Source organism: Pseudorca crassidens, chromosome 17 (genome assembly GCF_039906515.1).
Source record: "Pseudorca crassidens isolate mPseCra1 chromosome 17, mPseCra1.hap1, whole genome shotgun sequence".
Classification (NCBI taxonomy): Eukaryota; Metazoa; Chordata; class Mammalia; order Artiodactyla; family Delphinidae; genus Pseudorca; species Pseudorca crassidens.
Genome location: NC_090312.1, coordinates 65243395 through 65256233, shown reverse-complemented (window position 1 = coordinate 65256233; position 12839 = coordinate 65243395). Strand labels below are relative to the sequence as shown.

General features: G+C 37.1%; 1 protein-coding gene across 1 annotated transcript in view; it reads left to right on the top strand.

The window, feature by feature from the left end:
* Positions 1 to 12839, top strand: part of ZFHX4 (zinc finger homeobox 4) — a 181854-nt gene that overhangs the window by 81035 nt on the left and 87980 nt on the right.

Genomic DNA, 12839 nt, shown 5'->3' with positions numbered 1-12839 from the left:
GGTGAAGGCTAATGACCCAACTTTTAGTCACCATCTCAGAGGCCAGTTTTCAATCTCATAAAAATTTTAAGTCAAGGAAGCTCAACGTAGAAAGTCACGAGCTGTCATAAAATACCATTCCGGATACAGTAGGTTGGAATTGCCTGGGCACTTGGTAACCTAAAATACAAGTTAACAGTAATTCCACCTCATTTAGTTGTGTTTAAGGTACTTGATAGTTATGCTTAATAGACCATAAAAATTATACCTTAAGACACTACTTAAATACAATAATAAATCCTTGTACAAAGTTGTCCCAGAAACTGCAATTTAAAAACTCATTATAAATGTTAACTAAACCACACATTTGTCTGTATGAAGACTTCTTGAGTATATAAAATTGTAGATGTGCCAAAATTCTTACAAAGAATCCATTTCAGAGCATAGTTTGGTGTATGCTCCTTTTTTGGTAATTTGGGTAATAAATATTTAAAGGTAGTTTTATTCAAATATTAATATTTTATAAGTATATGTTGATATATCTTGAATGAAATGAACTTTTCTTCTCTAATAAACAACCATAATCCCAGCAGATATCACCTCTAAGTGACATGGGACCAAACCTGGATGACAGCTTGTTATGTAGCATGATATCAGTGTTCCTATATCATTACTGAATATCCATGAGGATAAAAGGAATTTAAATGCCAGAATATAGACTGCCACAAAAAGGGCAATAGAACAGATTATTCCCTATCTGCTGCATTGCCAGGCACAGTACTATTAGGTACCGCATACCTGTTATTTTATTTAATCTTCAAAATCAGCCCATGCAGCAGTTATTATAGCTCTTAATAAAAAGAAGAGAAAAATGAGGCTTAGTGGTTAAATAATTTACTTAAGATCATACTTCTATTAATTAAAGAAGCAGCATCCAAATTTCAATCTATCCCACTTCAAAAATCCATGCTTTCAGCTATATCATAACACATATATGGCATGACCACAGTTAAAGAGCTAAGAGAAATCAGGGAAAGCTTTCTAATGTGTCTTATATCCCTCAGTGATAGAAGAAATGGCTAGAACATAAAAAGTGTTAAAAGTATTAGACACAAATAGGGTGGAACTTTGAAAAATGATTAATTACATGATAATAGTACTGCCGTATTTTCTAGAAATCTTGTGGAGCAAGTGTTAAAAAGGACAGGTTGAAAATTGATCATGTAGGCCAGTTGATGTCAAAAGTTTTATTCAAGTAATGGGGATTTTTATTAAGAAGCATCTTAATGTCTTAATTCTGGTTCTAGCAAATATTTTTGTGTTTCTTTTCTCCCAATTTTAATGTGATTTGGTGGTGGGAGGTTGCTGAGAGCTTAATCAAATCAACATTTTGTGTGGCCGTCTTATGACTTAACAAATTATTCAAAAGTTACTGCAACTTGGATATTTAAAGTGATGTATAGCATAACATAGAAGCACACGTAACTTAAGTATATGAATAACCTTTCTTTGAGGAAATATCCAATTTTAGTTATTGCTCGAAAAGTAAAAACACTATTATTTCTGTGGCCAGGGGCTCTGGAAAATATTGAATCCTGTATTATTGATTATCAAAAATGAATATCTCATGGGATTTGTAGGCCTTACAAGGATCTATGGATTTAAGATCAGAATAGCAAATTTTCTAGTTATTTTCCCCTTTTCTCTTTTTGGTTCAGAATGGAGGTTAGCTGGTAAAATAATGCTCAGCAGAATATTTTGAGAGCAATTTATCTGAATATTGATTTATTGAAACATTTTATAATAATTCTTTAAAAGTTCTTTTAGAATGTACAAAAAGGTGTTTTTACTGCTTTTCAATTATTAGTGAAAGGAATAATTTATTATCTCAAGAAAATGGAACTTTTCCTTTCTCAAGAATGAGTCTGCAGCGTTCTGTTGGTCCAGCATAGCTTGGGACCCATGCTAGCTTTTCTATTAATATAGTTTTCTTTCCCTTTCTAATATTCAGTTACTCCCAGTCAAAACCCAGCTGAAAGACAGACTCTTCAGAGAATCAGAGTTCCCTTGTTTCATTCTCTGTCTCTGTCTCTCTCATAAAGGGGTGTCTCTGTGTGTGTGTGTGTCTGTCTGTCTGTCTATCTGTCTCAACATGATGCAATAAATATGACACAGGCATAGGAATCAGCGTGTCCTAAGATTGCATCTCAGTTTTATTACCAGATAGGTGACAGAGGTGTCTTCATTTCACAGGAGCTCAGTTTCCCTATCAGTAAAATGGAGATTAAATGAGGTAACGTAAAAGCATCTTATTACATCCCCTTATATTTAGTCAGTGTACTTTAGTTCCAATTCCTTCCATTTTCTTAACTCTTATATTAACATTATGTTGATATTTCTGGGTTGGGACAAATTCTTTAGGTAAACCTTTGTGTTTTCTTCAGTTTTGCCCTAATGACTAGGAAACATGGCTTGGGTTCTCCTGGCCGGCTGGCCTTCTTCATCCCCAGATCTCACGTGCTCTTGTTCTCCCAGCATGTCTTTGAATGCTGCTCAGTAAAATCAGCATTCGTGGGTACATAAGCCTTCTTAGAGACCTACTGCAAATAGAATGGGGAAAGAAAGAGAGACAGCATCTATCAGATACCTGCACACAGCGGTCTGTGTGTTATTGTCTGACAATCTTATTAAAAATATGTGAGACAGGGCTTCCCTGGTGGTGCAGTGGTTAAGAATCCGCCTGCCAATGCAGGGGACATGGGTTCGAGCCCTGGTCCTGGACGATCCCACATGCCATGGAGCAGCTAAGCCCACGTGCCGCAACTACTGAAGCCCACGCACCTAGAGCCCATGCTCCGCAACAAGAGAAGCCACCGCAGTGAGAAGCCCGCGCACCGCAACGAAGAGTAGACCCCGCTTGCCGCAACTAGAGAAAGCCTGCGTGCAGCAACAAAGACCCAACTCAGCCAAAAATAAATAAATAAGTATATGTGAGACAGATAGCATTAGCTATACTTTACAAAAGAAATTGAGCTTTCAAGGGATTAACTTCTAAAAGACAAATAGCTATTAAGAGGTAGAGCAAAAATTGAACTTTGCGCTTTCTGTAAAACTTTGTTCTTCCAAAATACAATATTGCTATTAAAAGAGAACTACTTTTCTAAATGGAAGCACGTGGTTCGTTATTGAATCCATTTTGTAGAGAAGGATGGGACAGCCTATAGAGAACACATAGTTGGAGTAAATAAGGCATGTGTGTAAGTAAGTGCAATGAAAGAGAAAATATGTTAAACACCATGAGGGATTCAGATAAAATAATGTTTGGTTTAAAGGGAGACAAGGATATTTCTGGTTGTAGTGCTTGAGAAAGTCTTTTTTGTTGAGGTGACATTTGTTTTTGTTTATTTAATTTTTACCGAAATATAGTTGATTTACAATGTTGTGTTAGTTTCAGGTATACAGTAAAGTGAATCAGTTATACATATATATATATATATATAAATGTATATATTATTTTTTTACATTCTCTTCCAATAACCTATAAAGGTTATTACAAGATATTGAGTATAGTTCTCTGTGCTATACAAGTAGGTCCTTGTTGGTTATCTATTTTATATGTAGTAGTGTGTATATTTGAATCCCAAACTCCTAATTTATCATTCTCCCCTCCACTTTGGTAACCATAAGTTTGTTTTCTATATCTGTGAGTCTATTTCTGGTTTTTAAATAAGTTCATCTATATCCTCTTTTTAGATTCTGCATATAAGGCATATCATATGATATTTTTCTTTGTCTGACTTACTTCACTTAGTATGATAATCTCTAGGTCCATCCACGTTGCTGCAGATGGCATCATTTCTTATTTTTTAATGGCTGAGTAATATCCCATTGTGTATATATATATATATATATATATATATATATATATATATGCCACATCTTCTTTATCCATTCATCTGTCGATGGACACTTAGGTTGCTTCCATGTCTTGCTATTGTAAATAGTGCTGCTATGAACATTGGGGTACATGTATCTTTTCAAATTACGGTTATCTCTGGATATATGTCCAGGAGTGAGATTGCTGGATCATATGGTAGCTCTACTTTTAGTTTTCTAAGGAACCTCCATACTGTACTCCATAGTGGCTGTATCGTTGAGGTGACATTTGGATTTGGCTTTAAATAATGGGTGGAATTTGGATATGTAAGCACAGGAAAGTGGAAAGGATAGGAAGTGGGGGAGACTATGAACAAAGGCAAATAGATAAGGGAGTAAGTTGGAGGTATTTAATAAAAAAAGTGAGCAGTTCGTTTTTTCTTGCATGTAAGGGCAAGGAATGGAATAATCAAGAAAGGAATGTGAAATTTTGAATGATATGTTAAGGATTTGGGAATTCAGTAAACACTAGAGTAGGGTGCCATTGATGGATTTTGATTACAGGATTGGCATACTATGATATAAGAATAATATTAATGGTAATAAAGAGTAATAATGCAGGCCATGATGCTGAGTGCTCACCTTGTGAGTATAGTCAAGCTATTTAGGGGATGATGACAGTAGTGCCCATGAAGTAACTAGCTTTGGTAGGGACAATGGGAGCAGAAAGTTAAGGATGAAGACTGTATTAGAACAGATAAACACTTAACAACTTACTAGATGCCCAAGGCAGGGGAAAGGAAGGTTTCTGAGATGACACCCACATTTCTGTTTTGTATTATAATCAGAAACGTAGAGGACACAAAGGAGGAGCAGAAACAAGTTTAAAAGGAAGAATAATGAACTCACGTGTGGATTGAAGCATTTGAAGGAAAGGTGGAGATAGATTTTGGGTTGTTAGAGGCGTGATGTGAGCTTAGGAAGAAAGGTCACTGTTAGGTATCTTGATTTGTGAGTGATCTGCATCAAGGAGATAAATTAATCTATGAGAGAAAATGAAATAATATAGGAGAGATTTGCTGTTGAAAGACAGAGAGAGCACAGTAAAAAAATCTATGTTGTATTAAGACAAAGAAGAAGAGATAGCAAAAAAGACAAAACAGAAACAACCAGAAAGATAAGAGCTTAGAGAGCTTTCCACTGAAGTCAAAAGAAGAGATATCAAGAAAGAAAAGGTGGCCGGCAATGTCAAGTATTGCAAGGAAACCCAGGGTGATGGATAATGAGAATGATCTCTCTAAAAATCCTTACTTTTGAACATGGAGAATGAACCTGCTTTTATATTTGTGACATCGTCTCGTATGCCTTGTGTACTTTTCTCTATATGAGAGGCTTTCCATTGAATCACCTTGACTTGACTCTACTTTTGGAGTCAAAGGGTCTCTTGATGTCATTCTCTTTGCAAATTATCACATACATCAGTGCATGGAGCCAAAAATCTTAAAAATTATTATTTAAATAACAGCAAATAAACCAAAAAAGTTTAATATTTTACATTGATCACATTTTCTCCTATCATCTTATTAGGTATTCTATGACTTTTTTTTTTTTTTTTTAACTACTTCTTAACAGTATACACGTTTTTGGAATCAAAACCGTGATCAGGGCTTCGCTGGTGGCGCAGTGGTTGAGAGTCCGCCTGCCGATGCAGGGGACACGGGATCGTGCCCTGGTCCGGGAAGATCCCATATGCTGCAGAGTGTCTGGGCCCGTGAGCCATGGCCACTGAGCCTGCATGACCGGAGCCTGTGCTCCGCAACGGGAGAGGCCACAACAGTGAGAGGCCCACGTACCGCAAAAACAAAAACAAAAACAAAACTGTGATCAGAAACCTGTGGGTGGGGATCTCAGCCTCCTGCTGCCATCTCAGCACTGTGAGCTGAAGCTTACTTCCTCAAAATTGAGGCTGGATAGGCAAAATAAAGACTATGGCTTTTATTTTACTTATTTATTTATTTTTAATCACACTTCTGCCAGGCAAAATGGAAATTTCTAGCTTTTTCACAAGTCTTGTTAAAGCTTTCTTGGACCTGAGTTGACACAGGTTCTATTAAAAATAACACTGTTATAAAACAAATACATTTTGCTGTAAATAATCATCTCTATCTAGACATCCCACAGGTGTCTCAAATGTAGGATGTCTAAAATACAGCACATCCCTTTCTCCATCCCGGTCATGATATTGCATCTCCCATCTCTGTCCATGGCAGAATCCTCCATTCACTTGCCGTAGCTAGAAAGAAAGCAGGAAGCTATATTTAATCTTCTTTCTACTGCTCCTCACTATATTCATCCGGTCAAGAAGTACTATCAGATATTTTGTCCTGATTAACTCTTCAGTCTGTCGGGTACTCCTCTCTTGCCTGCCACTAGTTCTGCCTCCCTATTACTCTTTCTGACCATATGATTTAGCATATTGCTATGTGCTGGGCATTATTCAGGTACTGGAGATCAAACAACGAATTTGAAAGAGTCATTCCATGCCATCGTGAAGCTTTAGTCTGGTGAAGAAAACAGACACCTATCAACCAATGATATTAATATTTAATTGTCAATGGGATAAATGCTTCAAAGAAAAAATACAGAGTACAACAGGTGAAGAAATAGGGCAGGTTTCTTAAGAAAAAGAAAAGACTCTTAAGCTGAAAAACCGTGACTTAGAGGATGAATGGGAATAAGACAAAGTAGAGAAGGAAAGCATTCAAGGCTGAAGGAATTCTGGAAGCTCTACCCTTGGAATGAACCTTACTTGGAAGATCTGAAATCAGGATAGTTGGAGTAAAGTGAGCAAGTGCAGAAGATGAATGAACCAAAGCTACAGTTGGGTTGAAGCCAAATCATGCAGGGCCCTTAGGTATGAGGACCATGTACTTAATCTTCAAAGCTGAAATATTTTTTAAATGAAGGGGCAATTGGTGTTAAACTGGAAGTGAGCTGGAAAGGCCTGGCCATACAGTCACCTTAGAGTCATGTTAATGATTTTAGGTTTTATCCTAAGAGAAAAGGAAAACTATTGAAGGGTATTAACTTGGGGCGTGAATTTATCAGATTAGCTTCTCAAATAGCGTTTTCTTCCACCACCCCTACCTTCTCTGCCTACTTTTTCCTGTTTCATTTTCTTTCACAGCCCCTATCAAAACCTGAATTTATGTATTTATTTTTTTAATTTCTTTTTTGCTTCTTGACTTTAGGCTCTGTGAGGGCAGGGACTTTGTTATATTCACTGCTGCAATTCTAGTAGCTAGAATAGTGCACGGCATACAACAGATGTTTTATAAATTGTTGAATGCATGAATCAGAATCAGATTGCTTTTTCAAGGCACTTGTGGTTATTGTCTGAATTGAATAGAAAGAATAAGAGTTGATGGCCTGAGAGGTGGTAACAGGTAGGAAAGTTGACAGATGGAGAAATAAGAGGTATATTTAAGAAGGAGTGATAATTTAGAGGTAGGTGGTAAGGAAGAAGAAGCATCAAAGGTGACTTCCAGATTTCTGGAATGAACCTCTGAATTAATTTGAGGTGCCACTAATGGAAACGCTTGGGGAGGGAATATGGTGTCATGGTAAAGACTGCAGGGGTTCAGACTACTGTCTCTGTCATCGACACTATGACTTTGGGCAAACTGCTTAATTTCTGCATGCCTCGATTTCGGCATCTCTACAATGGAGGATAAGATTAGTACCTACTCTGTAGGCCACATTGTGGGGATTGAATCAAAGAATGTTCAGAAGGCATTTAGAATAGTGCCTAGTGTATAAAAAAGGACTCAGTAGAAGTTAGTGTGGGAAAGAGTAGGGGACAAGTAAAAAGGGAGAATCAGTTCAGTGTTGTAGTTTTTGAGTTTTGGTTGCCCTGAGACATCCAAGGGGATATACCAAGATGGCGTTTGTAGGAAATGAATTTCGATCCCAGAGGAGAGACCTGGGTCGGAAATAGAAATTGGGAGTCACCTGAATATGATACTAAACTCTGGAAGACACAAACACGTAATGGGTAAGGGAGACTGAGAAGTATCAAGAGAATTAGGGCAAAAGCCAGGAGCCAAGAGGAGGAACAGTGAAGAGCTATGCCAATACTTGTTGTTGGCCTTTGTTTTAAGGGCCATACAGCCAGACTGCTCGTCCAGTCTGCTGTGGCCACAGTGGTCTTTATGAAACATGAAGACTAAACCCATCTCATTCCCACTTCACATCTTTCAGTGACTCCCCAAGTCACTCAGTTCTGAGTCCAGTCTCAGCCTGCCATGCAAGGTACTTCACATTCTGTCCAAATGTGCCTCTCAGGACACTTCCTAGTGCATCAGATATGCCACACTTTCTGTTACCTGTAGGCATGATACACGCTGTTCTATTCGTTTGGGCTGCCCTTCCACCTGCTGTCCACAAGGCTAACTGTGGGTGGACCTGCCAGAGGGACCTTTCATCTACTCCTGTGGAATCTCCTGTTTCTCCCCAGGGAGTGACCTTACCGCACCAGGTTTTTTGGGTTCATTTTGTTTCTCTGAGGCCACGAGTTCACTGAGGGGATACTGGGCCTCCTTTGGATCTCCAGTACCTCGTGCAACGCTTGCCGTGGTGCGCACACTGAATGTTTGTGGAATTAAAAATGGTTAAAAAGTGTATCTCACTAACTTTCCAAACTCCACATAACCATTTCGCATTTACTCAGACAATCCAGAAAAAGTTTAATATAGGAAAGATCCATATTTAGAAATACTGTATCCATACTATAGTCAGATATATTCAGATAAACTAGAGGTGGGCTAAATTGGTTCATAGAGTTATTAGATGATGTTAAATGTCACAGAATTATTATCTAAATCTGTAAATAATATACTTTTTCTATAATCATATTTAGTAAGTTGGTTGAGTTCTGAGTTTAATGATTTATATGTCATACATATTTTTGTTTACATTGACTCAATTCTTAAGTGCTTACTTAATTCTAGCACTTTTACAAGTGGTTTGGAGGTGAAAAAAACGGTCTTCTACCTCTTGGTCTCCTCTGGGTTGATACAAAAGATATGTAAACAAAGGATGGGAGAATGGAGCCTTCATATTCTGTAACTGTTTAACCCTGGAAGATGAGTTTCATTTTAATATTTGGCATTGAAATAATCTATGTAGGACCATTACTACACTACTTTTTAGAAAACTTGGATTTTTTTAAATGAACTAAGTAGCTAATTTGATTATCTAATTTATTTCATCTATACTTTAAATTTATATCTTTTGCTATGGATTAGAAATGACATTTAGAACTTTTATTGAGGACTAGAGGAAAATTATACCCCTCTTTTTCAGGCACATCATTTCAGGCTTAATAAGTAAAAGAGTATACTGGCAAAAAAAAAAAAAAAATTACAGTTTTATCTGGGAGACATGACAGCATCAGCTATTCAGTCAAATCAGGAATTTTCCTATCCCTTCCAAAGCGACCCATTTTTGGACCCGAATGAATGAAAGCACTGGTTGTTTTGGCTTTCCCCACCCTAGAGTCTAGTCCAAATTCTGGGCTCAGAAGTTTCTCATCTGAGAATCATCAGATAATAATGAGTCATTATCATTATAGTGATGAGTGCTATTATGGCATTCAGGGCCCTGGGTCTGAAATGGCACATATTTGGTGGTAACGCGTTTGTTATTGTTAATCATGGCAGGTGACGATGAGATTACTGGAAAAAAATATTTTGAAGTGGTATCATATGTTCATCAGGAAGAAATGGGTGATTCTGGTAATTGAATTTGCCCAGGTTTGTAAATCTTTTTCCATCCATTTCATTCAGATTTAAAAATAGATGTTATTAAGTTCAAAGACTAATTCTAGCCGTATTGGCTGACAGAAATACATCTGTCTTGATTCACATTTACTCTATTTTATGTTTCCTGATTTTTGAGAGAATGAGTTATTCAGCTTCATTCTCACTTCTGAATATTAAATAAACTGTTTTGCTTGTGCTATTTTTTTCTGTGAAATGGAAGAATAAGAAATTATGTATGATATTTCTAAGGGACACATGCAAATTATATACTGTAAGGGAGATAACTTCAAATTATTTCAAAATAGTATACTTTCCCATAAATATCATAATTTAAATTCATGATTTTTAAAAAAGAAATATGATTTTCCTGACTTTTACATACATCATTAGATATATATGACACATATTCAGGTCTGTGTAATATTTTAGAACTTTGAAAATTCTTTACAAGACAGTCAATTCTAAAGGATTTGTACTGGTCTAGATACTTGGTCCAAATAGCTAAAAAATTATTTTAGAGGTGTATGAAGCATACTAACAAGCTATCTAAAACTTTTGCTCTTTTACATCTACAAAATATTATCAGTGATAGTGGCAGCCGATTTTATCTAGGAACAATAAAAATATTGGCCTGATTGAAAAGATAGCAGGCAAAATTGGATATTTCCAGCTAGAGTTCTGTGTTATAGGGTAAGGTAAATAATTTTAAAATTGATTAGCATTGCCTAAAAGGCAGAGTCACAGGCTGTGAGAATATGAATAGGTGGCTTGAATAGATAATGATGTGAAAAATGTGAGGATGTTTATATTTAAATGCAAAAATCCATGCAAGAATCCAGTGGCTAGATGAATTTGTTATTAATACTGTTCCCTAAACCACTAATGAGAAATGCTTTTTTTTTTTTTAAAGATTTAAGATTGTGTAAATTCTTTGTACCTAACACTGATGGAAGTAATTGGTAAACTGCTTAATCAAGTCCCACTTGGAAGTGAATGGGAACTGCAGGGTGGAAAATGTAGGCTGGGTAAGGAACCCAACAAGTCAGCAGAGCTCTCTTTACAGAAAGAAACAAAGATAGCAGTAATTAATGACCCTGACTCTGTGCCAAAAAAGCTTTCTTCTGACAACTCCAACTTAATTAAAACTTAAGACATTTCAATGGCCTCAGAAAGCCCCTGATGGGGTGAACTCTTGCAGACGCGTGAGAAAATTTTGTAAATTAAAGGAAAAGATGTGTGTTACCACTAGTGCCATGACTCTAATCCCTGACAGTCAAAGAATCTATTTAGCCCAAGCCTTTTCTTTTAACTGGCTCACACCTGCAGGCTTCCTGGCACTTCCTCTGTACCAGAGAAGGCCGTTTTTGTGTTTTACGGAAGATCAGATAATAGGAGTCTTGCTGTTCCTTTTGTTTTTGTGCATTGTTCATTAGCCTGTGAGTGTTGCAGGCACCCTTGATATGCTTGGCTTGATCCGGAGTAGAGCATTGCCTGAAAGCTTTAGGTGGTGCAACACGGGGTAAAGATGGGTTGGCGGAAAAAGTAAGGTTTTTTTTTTTTTCTGGGTTTTTTTTCTGTTTTTTTTTTTTTTTTTTTTAAATGTGAAAGTGGCTCAAATTAAAACTCACAGTTGATGGGGCAGCCTGAATGGCTGTGGCCTGCTGTTCTTAACAGCAGAGTGACAAGAAACGAGGTTCTGTGCGAGACAGCGCAGATTGGAGACACAGGGAAATGCGTTGTTAAATAGCCCTTGCTCCTTTTCTTGGTGCCATTTTTAATTCACTCGAATCAACAAGCATACAGATTCCTAGGAGGTATGGAAAACAGGTGTACTGTGCTGGAAAGAAAATCGCCGGGTGATTTATTTATTAATAAATATATCGAAGACTGAAATCTTAGAAATGGCATTGGTGGAATACCAATTGGGGTGAATGGGTCCTCAATTTACATGAGAAAAAAAAGGAGTTTAATTTCTCCTCCCTCCCCTCTGGAAAGTGTTTTGGTGGGTTATAATAGCAAATACCACCCTCCCTACCCCACTGTGCCGACTGGGGCACACACACTCCTGTTTCCTGTGGCCTCAGGCAGATCTGGTGGCTGGGACTTGAGAAGGTCAGTTCCTGGATTGTCGCTTCCCTCTTGGACCCGACTTGAGGCTGGTGTGTTGTGAAGGGCACAGACATGTTCCTGTTTAGATCCAGGCTTGGGTATCTTTGTAAGTGTCCATCCTAAGGAAAGAAAAGCTTGTCTCCAGGTACTCAAGAATCTCATCTTTTGACTCTTCAAGGTTTTGTTTTCGGAGGTAAATTATGCAACATTTGTTTTTGCAGGTGATGGGCCATCACTTACATGAGCTGTGCTGAGCTGCTTTTTCTGGGAATGGGGATGATCAGAAACTGAACCTTTTACAAAAATTTGGGAAATGACGCTTTAGAACAGAACATCACTTCACTCGATTTAAAAAACAAAATACGAAAACTTCTGTCCATGAGCGTTAACCAAATATAATATATGGGTCCTGTCTTTTGGTGTTTGGAAAGGCTCACCAGCTAGTTATTCTTTTCGTACTAACCATTTTCAGATGCGAAAAGTGAGGGAGGTGGGGGAGGGAAGGTAGGAATCAACATGTTTGATCCTGTGTATGAAGTTGTTGTTTGTTGGTCTGAATTTCAGAATGCTAACCCTTATCCAACCGATCTAAGACCAAATAAATACCACCTGTGCCCATTTATGTATTTTAAAAGAAGCACATAAAAATATTTTAATGAATTACTAAAACTCATAGTTTATATTGAATCACAGTTATTAATATTTCTCCTCTTCCTTGCTTTTCTTATTTTGGGAGTTTGCTTGTTTGTATGGAATTGAACCACCCCAATTAAAATGGGAGAAAGGTTTTTTTAAAAAATAAACTACTGTAACAGAATATGTTTGGGAGTTGTAAAAGTTTTTCCATTGAAAAAATCAGAATTTAAGAGGATCCTGTTACACGCTGTGGGCAGAAATCAGAGTCAGCAGAGCTTGCGAAAACAGATTTTTTTTTTAGCAAAAATTTGTTGCGGGTCACTGTGAATGGTAAAAAAGAAAAAGCTTCACATCACAGTGTCTGTTTTGAATTAGATTAAACTTCAAATTAAGTTACTTAACTTTTTAGTGTATCTA